The sequence below is a fragment of the Triticum urartu genome, chromosome 3A (genome assembly GCF_056163025.1).
Source record: "Triticum urartu cultivar PI428250 chromosome 3A, HENAU_Tu73, whole genome shotgun sequence".
NCBI classification, from domain to species: Eukaryota; Viridiplantae; Streptophyta; class Magnoliopsida; order Poales; family Poaceae; genus Triticum; species Triticum urartu.
The window spans coordinates 119,738,141-119,750,435 of NC_141875.1; the positions used below are offsets into that span (position 1 = coordinate 119,738,141).

General features: G+C 43.5%; 1 pseudogene; it reads left to right on the forward strand.

Moving 5' to 3' along the window:
* The first annotated feature begins 5,619 nt into the window (after positions 1-5,619).
* LOC147978868 (uncharacterized) lies at positions 5,620-7,835 on the forward strand (annotated as a pseudogene).
* Positions 7,836-12,295: the final 4,460 nt, after the last annotated feature.

Sequence of the window (12,295 nt, forward strand, 5' to 3'; positions counted from 1 at the left end):
CTTTCTAGCATTTTATCGATAAAAGGTAAGGGGTAATGATCCTTTTTGTAGCCTTATTTAATTTGCGGAAATCAATTACCATCCTATAACCTGTAATAATTCTTTGAGGAATCAATTCATCTTTATCATTAGGAACAAAAGTAATACCTCCCTTCTTAGGGACACAATGGACAGGGCTTACCCACTGACTATCAGTAACGGGATAAATTATACCTTCCTCAAGGAGCTTTAGTATCTCCTTTCTTACCACTTCTTTCATTTTAGGATTCAGTCGGCGTTGATGATCATGAACTGGTTTAGCATCTTCTTCCAAATTAATTTTATGTTGACATAGAGTGGGACTAATGCCCTTAAGATCATCAAGAGTATACCCAATAGAAGCACGGTGCTTCTTCAGAGTTTTCAATAGTCTCTCTTCCTCATGCTCTGAAAGGTTAGCACTAATAATAACATGATATATCTTTTTCTCATCAAGATAAGCATATTTAAGAGTATCAGGTAATGGTTTAAGCTCAAACACGGGATCACCCTTGGGTGGAGGAGGATCCCCTAGGATTTCAACAGGTAAATTGTTTTTCAGAATAGGTTCCTGTTTAAAGAATACTTCATCTAATTCCCTTCTTTCATTCATAAACATGTCATTTTCATGGTCTAGCAAATATTGTTCTAAAGGATCACTAGGAGGTACGGCAATAGAAGCAAGACCAGTAATTTCATCCTTACTAGGTAATTCTTCTTCACGGTGTTGTCTACTAAATTTAGAAAAATTAAATTCATGAGTCATATCATCTAAACCGATAGTAACATCTCTTTTGCAATCTATGGTAGCATTATCAGTATTTATGAAGGGTCTACCAAATATAATGGGACAAAAGCTATCTTGTGGAGAACCAAGAACAAGAAAATTAGCAGGATATTTAGTTTTCCCACACAAGACTTCAACATCTCTAACAATTCCCATTGGTGAAATAGTATCTCTATTGGCAAGTTTAATTGTAACATCAATATCTTCTAACTCAACAGGTGCAATATCATGCATAATTTCTTTGTATAAGGAATGAGGTATTGCACTAGCACTGGCACCCATATCACATAAGCCATGATAACAATGATCCCCTATTTTAACAGAAATAACAGGCATGCCTACCACAGGTCTAGGTTTATCTTTATCACGAGGTTTAGCAATTCTAGCAGTTTCATCATAGAAATAAATAACATGCCCATCAATATTATCAGACAAGAGATCTTTAACAATAGCAATATTAGGTTCAACTTTAACTTGTTCAGGAGGTGTATATGTTTTAATATTGCTTTTACGAACCACAATTGAAGCTTTAGCATGATCCTTTATCCTAACAGGGACAGGTGGTTTATCAACATAAGAAGTAGGAACAATAGGATCATTATAAGTGATAGTATTTTCTTCAACTTTAATAGGTGCAGCTACTTTTACTTCTATGGGAGGATGATATTTAAACCACTTCTCCTTGGGGAGATCAACATAAGCAGCAAAAGATTCACAGAAAGAAGCTACTATCTCAGAGTCAAGTCCATATTTAGTGCTAAATTTACAAAAAATATCGGTATCCATAAAAGAGTTAACACAATCAAAACTAGGTGTCATACCTGACTCCTTACCATTGTCGAGTTCCCAATCTTCGGAGTTTCTTTTAGTTATTGCCAATAAATCCCATTTGAATTCAATAGTCTTCATCATAAAAGAGCCAGCACAAGAAGTATCAAGCATGGTGCGATTGTTACCAGAAAGCCGAGCATAAATTTTTTGAATAATAATTTCTCTTGAGAGCTCATGATTGGGGCATGAATATAAAATTGATTTAAGCCTCCCCCAAGCTTGAGCGATGCTTTCTCCTTCGTGAGGCCAAAAATTATATATATAATTGCGATCACGATAAACAAGATGCATAGGATAAAACTTCTGATGAAATTTCAATTTCAATCGTTTGTAATTCCAAGACCTCATATCATCACATAGCCTATACCATGTCGACGCATCTCCCCTCAAAGATAAAGGGAAGACCTTCTTCTTAACAACATCTCCGGGTACACCTGCAAGCTTAAATAATCCACAAACTTCATCCACATATATTAGATGTTCATCATGATGTTTTGTTCCATCTCCTAAAAAAGGATTAGCTAGCAGTTTTTCTATCATACCCGAAGGAACATCAAAGAAAGTATTGACATTTTCATTTTCATTTTCAGTAGGTTCAGTAGGCTGAGGAGCAACTCTTTGCTCTACTGGTCGGGGTGAAGATACCCCGAACAAGCCCCTCAGAGGATTACTTTCCATGGTAACAAGTGACAGTAAATTTCAGCACACTATATAAATTTTTCCTTACCAAATTCCACCTACCAAAGGCGCTTCACTCCCCGGCAACGGCGCCAGAAAAGAGTCTTGATGACCCACAAGTATAGGGGATCTATCGTAGTCCTTTCGATAAGTAAGAGTGTCGAACCCAACGAGGAGCAGAAGGAAATGATAAGCGGTTTCCAGCAAGGTATTCTCTGCAAGTACTGAAATAAGTGGTAACAGATAGTTTTGTGATAAGATAATATGTAACGAGCAACAAGTAACAAAAGTAAATAAGGTGCAGCAAGGTGGCCCAATCCTTTTTGTAGCAAAGGACAAGCCTGGACAAACTCTTATATGATGTAAAGCGCTCCCGAGGACACATGGGAATATCGTCAAGCTAGTTTTAATCACGCTCATATGATTCGCGTTCGGTACTTTGATAATTTGGTATGTGGGTGGACCGGTGCTTGGGTGCTGCCCTTACTTGGACAAGCATCCCACTTATGATTAACCTCTATTGCAAGCATATGCAACTACAACAAAAGCATTAAGGTAAACCTAACCATAGCATGAAACATATGGATCCAAATCAGCCCCTTACGAAGCAACGCATAAACTAGGGTTTAAGCTTTTGTCACTCTAGCAACCCATCATCTACTTATTACTTCCCAATGCTTTCCTCTAGGCCCAAATAATGGTGAAGTGTCATGTAGTCGACATTCACATAACACCACTAGAGGAGAGACAACATACATCTCATTAAAATATCGAACGAATACCAATTTCACATGACTACTAATAGCAAGACTTCTCCCATGTCCTCAGGAACAAAAGTAACTACTCACAAAGCATAAACATGTTCATAATCAGAGGGGTATTGATATGCATATAGGATCTGAACATATGATCTTCCACCAATTAAACCAACTAGCATCAACTACAAGGAGTAATTAACACTACTAGCAACCTACTAGCACCAATCCCAGACTTGGAGACAAGAATTGGATACAAGAGATGAACTAGGGTTTTGAGATGAGATGGTGCTGATGAAGATGTTGATGGAGATTGCCCTCTCCCGATGAGAGGAGCGTTGGTGATGACGATGGCGATGATTTCCCCTTCCGGGAGGGAAGTTTCCCCGGCAGAACAGCTCCGCCAGAGCCCTAGATTGGTTCCGCCAAGGTTCCGCCTCGTGGCGGCGGAGTTTCGTCCGAGAAGATGGCTTATGATTATTTTCCCATCGAAAGACTTCATATAGTAGAAGATGGCCACCGAGGGGCCACCAGGGGGCCCACGAGGTAGGGGGGCGCGCCCAGGGGGGTAGGTCGCGCCCCCACCCTCGTGGGCAGGGTGTGGCCCCCTTGGTGAAGTTCTTGCTCTCAGTATTTTTTATATATTTGGAAAACATCTTCCGTGAAGTTTCAGGACTTTTGGAGCTGTGCAGAATAGGTCTCTAATATTTGCTCCTTTTCCAGCCCAGAATCCCAGCTGCCGGTATTCTCCCTCTTTATGGAAACCTTGTAAAATAAGAGAGAATAGGCATAAGTATTGTGACATAATGTGTAATAACAACCCATAATGCAATAAATATTGATATAAAAGCATGATGCTATATGGACGTATCATAGATGTAGAGGTAGCGTGCCGACCGCGATCACATCGACTTTGGAACCATTTCCCACGCGCATCGTCACCTCGTCCTTAGCCAATCTTCGCTTAATCCGTAGCCCCTGTTTCGAGTTGCAAATATTAGCAACAGAACCAGTATCAAATACCCAGGTGTTACTGCGAGCATTAGTAAGGTACACATCAATAACATGTATATCACATATACCTTTGTTCACCTTGGCATCCTTCTTATCCGCCAAATACTTGGGGCCAACGTTTTTGAGTCGCCAACTAGTCACCGACTAATCGCCGACTAATCACCGAGTCGTCGTAGCGTGGCGATTGCAGGCAACTTGACTCAGGAAGCGAGTCGCGCGACTCGCTGGCTTGCCCGCGACTTGACGTGATTAGTCGGCGGCTAGTAGCCGCCAGTCACGTGGCTTGCTCCAGATCGGCCCACCTGCCAGAGATATTTTGGGGGTGGGATAAATAGAGAGCCACGCGGGAACTACAGAGGAAGAGAGGGAAATGGAGGGAAACCACGCGGGTCTCCTGACCTAGGACTCCAGATCGGCGGCCGCCGGTGACATGCCCCTCCAGATCCGCCGGTGACGCGCGCCCCCAAGAGCTTCCTTCACCGATGACCTGCCCCCACTAGCCTCCTCCGCCTCCGCCTCCATCTTCTCCTGCACCTGCACCAGCAAAGACTGCAGGTATGGCTCGTTGCCCCCTCTGCCTCTCTTTGCTCTGCTTCTGCTGCTGTGTGCTCTGCTTCTGCTGTTGTGGGGACTGGGGAAGTAGAAGGACCGAAGGAAAGATAGTGTGGGGTGGTCTCTATATGTGCTCTGCTGTAGATCTATGTGCTCTGCTGCTCTATGTACTGATGTAGTGATGTGCTCTGCTGCTCTATGTACTGATGTGCTCTACTGCTCTAATTAGTAATTAGTAATTACTACTTGTGCTGCTCTGTTTTTTCTGCACGCACCTTGGCTGCAGCTAGAGGATGACTGACCAAACTGTCAATAGTGCAGCTGGCGGCAATGGGCCTGAGCTTGAGCAGTGTGATCCATCCAAGGATCCTAAGCGGAAGGCAAAGTCGGGAGACCCTGGGTGGAAGTATGGGTATTGGCATGATATGAACAGGAGGGATAGGATACGATGCACTTTTTGCGGGACAGATGTGCATGCTGGAATAGCAAGGTTCAAGCGTCACCTAGCTGGGGCTAGTACTAAAGGGAAGAAGAATTCTATAAAATGCAAGAAGGTGCTAGAGGTTGTTTCAAATGAGATGTTGGATTTCATGAAGGCCTACGCAAAGAAGCATAATATGGCAGGGGAGTCTGATAAAGAAGATACAGCAACTGGTGATGAAGAAGAGGATGCAACAGCAACTCAAACTAGTAGTAGGACAACAGCAAAAAGGAAGGCCGATACTGTCCAAACTGAATTACCGACACAAAAGGCTTCAAGAACAATTGTCGGGATGATTAGGAAGACTCTGGAAAAAGTCATTGAGCTAAGGCACTCGAAGAATCCTTCTCAAGCCGCATTGAATGCATGTTGCTTCAAAAGGACCACCTAGGATAAGGATAGAGTTGATGATCATTGGGCAGCATTTTTCTATGCTAATGCCATTCCCTTCAATGTTACCCGATCAAGAGCCTTTGAGATTGCATTGGAGTCCACTGGGCAATATGGTCCAGGCTACACCCCCAACTATTCATGCTCTTAGGCTTCCACTTCTTGTGAAAGCAAAGAAGAAGACACATGCATTGAGAGAGCAACATGAGCTGGCTTGGCAAGAGTATGGCTGCACACTAATGTCCGATGGGTGGACCGATGGGAGGACTAGGAACTTGGTCAACTTCCTTGTCAATAGTCCAGCCGGGACTTTCTTCATTGATAGCGTTGACATATCAGCCCTAGTAGCCAGCAAAGAATTGTTGGCAGATTTGATGGAGAAAAGGATCAACGACATTGGAAGAGGCTACGTGGTTCAGATTTGCACGGATAATGGTGCTAACTACAAGGCAGCGGGTAGACTCTTAATGGAGAGGATCCCTACATTATGGTGGACCCCTTGTGCAGCCCATTGTTTGAACCTTATGTTGGAGTCCATTTGCAAAATCAAGCAATTCAGCGAGTGTATTACAAATGGAAAAAGGGTGTCTAACTTCATCTACAGGCATGGCAAGGTTTTAGATGAAATGAGAGTGAAGACCGGCAACCGTGATCTTGTGAGGGCTGGAGCTACTCGCTTTGCCACAAATTTTCTCAACTTGCAAAGCTTGCACAAACATAGGCAAGCTCTCAAAGAATTGTTTGTGGGTGATGTTTGGCATAGCAATAAGAAGTTGTCAACCTCACCGGTGGGACAAAAAGTTTAAGAAGATGTGTTGTCCATTAGTTTTTGGAACTCGGTAGAGACTTGCATGAAAGTTTCTCTACCTCTTCTAAGGGTGCTAAGGATTGTTGATGGCGATGAGAAGCCGGCGATGCCCGAGGTTATGGCAGCAATGGATTATGCAAAGGAGAGAATCAAGGCTGCGATAGATGACAAACCAACATTGGTTAAGAAGGTGATAAAAATAGTAGAGGACAAGTGGGAATCTCAAATGGGGGTGAAGTTGTATGGAGCTGCACTATTCTTAAACCCAAATAGGATCTATGGTCTCAAAGCTAAGCCCGATATTGTCAAAGGCTTAGGCATATGTTCAATGAGGCGCTATTGCACATGGAGCCCGATGATGATAAAGCAAGCGTGATAAGTAGATTGGCTGATGACTATGAAAGAGGTGAAGGTGAATGCTTCAACTCTAAGTTGGCAATCAATGACCGAACAAAAAGGAGTCCTCGTAAGTTACTTCAGCTCTAGCCTTCTACTTTTTCATAAATTTCAACACCTATCTTTTTTGGATTACGGATTCTAACATTGTCTTCATTTGTACTCATGCAGTTCTTTGGTGGGGTGCTTATGGTGGCCTTGCTTATGAGCTGCAGCATTTAGCAAAGCACATAGTTAGCCTTTGTGCTTCAGCTTCCGGTTGCGAACGAAATTGGTCTTGCTTTCAAAATGTAAGTAGTAAGTACCAACTTGATGTTCATTATACTTCTGTAGTTCTTTGGTGGGGTGCTTATGGTAGCCTTTCTAATTGTTTTCTTGTATGTTGTTTTCAGATCCATAGCAAAAAGAGAAATAGGTTGGAGTTCCAAAGACTTAATGATTTGTCATATGTTCAATACAACCAGAAGAATGCCGATAGGTTCTGAAAGATTTGTGAGGAAGGCTCCAAAGGGACTAGGTCTGACCCATTAGTCCTAAAAGACTTACAATGGGACAATGAATGGGTTGACCATAATGCCCAGCCGGTTTATGAAGGGGATGATATCACTTGGGCTCAAGTTGACGAAGCTGTCGGTGCATCTGAAGGTCCATTGCGCAACCTTAGAAGCCGTGGGAGTGGGAGCCAGGCTGTTGTTCCTCATGTCTATTCTCGATCTCGAGTGCACCAAGTTGGAGAAGATGAGGACGAGGAGGATGATGCAAATCAGGAGGTTGAGCTTGAAGATTATTCAACAAGTGAAGATGATCAAGAGGGAAATCAAGGTGAAGAAGGTGAAGGTGGAGGTGAAGAGAGAGGCTCCATTGGCTTTGATGATGATCTGGATTACTAGGACGAATGGAACTTGGGCTGGTGTGGCTTCATTTTGGACATATGGAGTTGGGGGCTCTTGGGGCTGGTGTGCCTCATTTTGGACATATGGAGTTGGGGGCTCTTGGGGCTGGTGTGCCTCATTTTGGACATAGGATTTGGGGCTGGTGTGGACCGTGTGGCTTCTTTTTGGACATATGGAGTTGGGGGCTTGTGGTTGGGCTGGTGTGCCTTATCCCTTATTTTGGACATAGGATTTGGGGTCGATTTGGGGCTGGTTGTTAAGCGTTAAGAACTTGGTAGTTCGTAGTTAAATGTAATGAACTAATGCTTAATTTCTGTTGTTGTTTGGGGCTGGTCCCAATTTCTGTTGTAATACTTGTTGCTGTGATCTGTAATGGTATTTATATGTAGGACTGTTGCTGTTTTCCTTATCTGAATCAGGTGATCAGGTGCAAAGAGAAAAGGATCATCAAGGAAAACAAATTGGGACAGATGGACACACAAGAAGTAAGTTCTCCTCTTTATTTCAACTCAAATGTGCAAGTTTCCTATTACATATATACTGCAAGGTGCAAACAACTTGATGCTCATGCTTGCTATTACATTTATACTGCAAGGTGCACCTGCAATCAACAAAGGCGAGCTTGCACAAGGTCGGAAAGGGATTTCCATTGCCAACTATAAAATATTACAAGGTAATATCACTCCTAATTCTACCCCTCAATCCTATTCTAAGCCATGGCGACTTGGGGCGACTAATCAAGCCAAGTCACAGACTCAAGCCAGCAAGCCACTAGCCACAGCCTTGGCGACTTGGCTTGATTCAGCAACTCAAAAATAGAGCTTGGGGCAGTTCCGCTTCCAGTGACCAGTCTGCTTGCAGTAGAAGCACTCAGTCTCATGCTTAGGTCCAGACTTGGGGTTCTTCTCCTGAGCAGCAACTTGTTTGCCATTCTTCTTGAAGTTCCCCTTCTTCTTCCCTTTGCCCTTTTTCTTGAAACTGGTGGTCTTATTGACCATAAACACTTGATGCTCCTTCTTGATTTCTACCTCCGCAGCCTTTAGCATTGCGAAGAGCTCGGGAATAGTCTTATTCATCCCTTGCATATTATAGTTCATCACGAAGCTTTTTTAGCTTGGTGGCAGTGATTGAAGAACTTTGTCAATGACACTATCAACAGGAAGATTAACTCCCAGTTGAGTCAAGTGATTATGATACCCAGACATTTTGAGTATATGTTCACTGACAGAACTATTCTCCTCCATCTTGCAGCTATAGAACTTATTGGAGACTTCATACCTCTCAATCCGGGCATTTGCTTGAAATATTAACTTCAACTCTTGGAACATCTCATATGCTCCATGATGTTCAAAACGTCGTTGAAGTCCCGGTTCTAAGCCGTAAAGCATGGCACATTGAACTATCGAGTAGTCATCAGCTTTGCTCTGCCAGACATTCTTAACGCCGTCAGTTGCATCAGCAGCAGGCCTGGCACCCAACGTTGCTTCCAATACGTAATTCTTCTGTGCAGCAATGAGGATAATCCTCAAGTTACGGACCCAGTCCGTGTAATTGCTACCATCATCTTTCAACTTTGCTTTCTCAAGGAACGCATTAAAATTCAACGGAACAACAACACGGGCAATCTATCTACAATCAACATTGACAAGAAAGATACTATCAGGTACTAAGTTCATGATAAATTTAAGTTCAATTAATCATATTACTTAAGAACTCTCACTTAATTAGACATCCCTCTAATCCTCTAAGTGATCACGCGATCATATCAACTAAACCATGTCCGATCATCACATGAGATGGAGTAGTTTCAATGGTGAACATCACTATGTTGATCATATCTACTATATGATTCACGCTCGACCTTTTGGTCTCCGTGTTCCGAGGCCATATCTGTTATATGCTAGGCTCATCAAGTTTAACCTAAGTATTCCGCGTGTGCAACTGTTTTGCACCCGTTGTATTTGAACGTAGAGCCTATCACACCCGATCATCACGTGGTGTCTCAGCACGAAGAACTTTCGCAACGGTGCATACTCGGGGAGAACACTTATACTTTGATAATTTAGTGAGGGATCATCGTATAATGCTACCGTCAATCAAAGCAAGATAAGATGCATAAAAGATAAACATCACATGCAATCAATATAAGTGATATGATATGGCCATCATCATCTTGTGCTTGTGATCTCCATCCCTGAAGCACCGTCATGATCACCATCGTCACCGGCGCGACACCTTGATCTCCATCGTAGCATCGTTGTCGTCTCGCCAATCTTATGCTTCTACGACTATCGCTACCGCTTAGTGATAAAGTAAAGCAGTATAGGGCGATTGCATTGCATACAATAAAGCGATAACCATATGGCTCCTGCCAGTTGCTGATAACTCGGTTACAAAACATGATCATCTCATACAATAAAATTTAGCATCATGTCTTGACCATATCACATCACAACATGCCCTGCAAAAACAAGTTAGACGTCCTCTACTTTGTTGTTGCAAATTTTACGTGGCTGCTACGAGCTTAGCAAGAACCGTTCTTACCTACGCATCAAAACCACAAAGATAGTTTGTCAAGTTGGTGTTGTTTTAACCTTCGCAAGGACCGGGCGTAGCCACACTCGGTTCAACTAAAGTTGGAGAAACTGACACCCGCCAGCCAGCTGTGTGCAAAGTACGTCGGTAGAACCAGTCTCGCATAAGCGTACGCGTAATGTCGGTCCGGGCCGCTTCATCCAACAATACCGCTGAACCAAAGTATGACATGCTAGTAAGCAGTATGACTTATATCGCCCACAACTCACTTGTGTTCTACTCGTGCACATAACATCAACGCATAAAACCTGGCTCTGATACCACTGTTGGGGAACGTAGTAATTTCAAAATTTTCCTACACACACGCAAGATCATGGTGATGCATAGCAACGAGAGGGGAGAGTGTTGTCCACATACCCTCGTAGATCGAAAGCGGAAGCGTTAGCACAACGCGGTTGATGTAGTCGTATGTCTTCACGATCGGACCGACCAAGTACCGAACGCACGACACCTCCGAGTTCAGCACACGTTCAGCCCGACGGCGTCCCTCGAACTCCGATCCAGCCGAGTGTTGAGGGAGAGTTTCGTCAGCACAACGGCGTGGTGATGATGATGATGTTCTACCGACGCAGGGCTTCGCCTAAGCACCGCTACATTATTATTGAGGTGGACTATGGTGGAGGGGGGCACCGCACATGGCTAAAAGATTAAACGATCAATTGTTGTCTCTTTGGGGTGCCCCCTGCCCCCGTATATAAAGGAGCAAGGGGAGAGGTGCGGCCGTCCTAGTGGGGGCACGCCAGGAGGAGTCCTACTCCTACCGGGAGTAGGACTCCCTCCCTTTCCTAGTTGGATTAGGAGTGGAGGGAGGAAAGAGGTGGAGGAGAGGAAGGAAAGGGGGGCGTCGCCCCCTCTCCTTATCCTATTCGGACTAGGGGGGAGGGGCGCGTGGCCCTGCCCTAGCCGCCTCTCCTCTTCTCCGCAAGGCCCACTATGGCCCATTAAGCTCCCGGGGGGGTTCCGGTAACCTCCCGGTACTCTCGTAAAATCCCGATTTCACCCGGAACACTTTCGATATCCAAACATAGGCTTTCAATATATCAATCTTCATGTCTCGACCATTTCGAGACTCCTCGTCATGTCCGTGATCACATCCGGGACTCCGAACAACCTTCGGTACATCAAAACATATAAACTCATAATATAACTTTCATCGAAACGTTAAGCGTGCGGACCCTACGGGTTCGAGAACTATGTAGACATGACCGAGACACGTCTCCGGTCAATAACCAATAGCGGAACCTGGATGCTCATATTGGCTCCCACATATTCTACGAAGATCTTTATCTGTTAGACCGCATAACAACCTACGTTGTTCCCTTTGTCATCGGTATGTTACTTGCCCGAGATTCGATCGTCGATATCTCAATACCTAGTTCAATCTCGTTACCGACAAGTCTCTTTACTCGTTCCGTAATACATCATCCCACAACTAACTCATTAGTTGCAATGCTTGCAAGGCTTAAGTGATGTGCATTACCGAGAGGGCCCAGAGATACCTCTCCGGCAGTCGGAGTGACAAATCCTAATCTCGAAATACGCCAACCCAACAAGTACCTTCGGAGACACCTGTAGAGCACCTTTATAATCACCCAGTTACGTTGTGATGTTTGGTAGCACACAAAGTGTTCCTCCGGTAAACGGGAGTTGCATAATCTCATAGTCATAGGAACATGTATAAGTCATGAAGAAAGCAATAGCAACATACTAAATGATCGAGGTAACGGAATGGGTCAAGTCAATTACATCATTCTCCTAATGATGTGATCCCGTTAATCAAATGACAACCCATGTCAATGGCTAGGAAACTTAACCATCTTTGATCAACGAGCTAGTCAAGTAGAGGCATACTAGTGACATTCTGTTTGTCTATGTATTCACACATGTATTATGTTTTCGGTTAATACAATTATAGCATGAATAATAAACATTTATCATGATATAAGGAAATAGATAATAACTTTATCATTTCCTCTAGGGCATATTTCCTTCATCCCTTTCCAACAGCTCTGTTTCTCATGATATTTATTACATGATATACATTTTTTTGCGGGTGATATACATTTTCTCATGCATCTTCTTGTACCACCTATATTT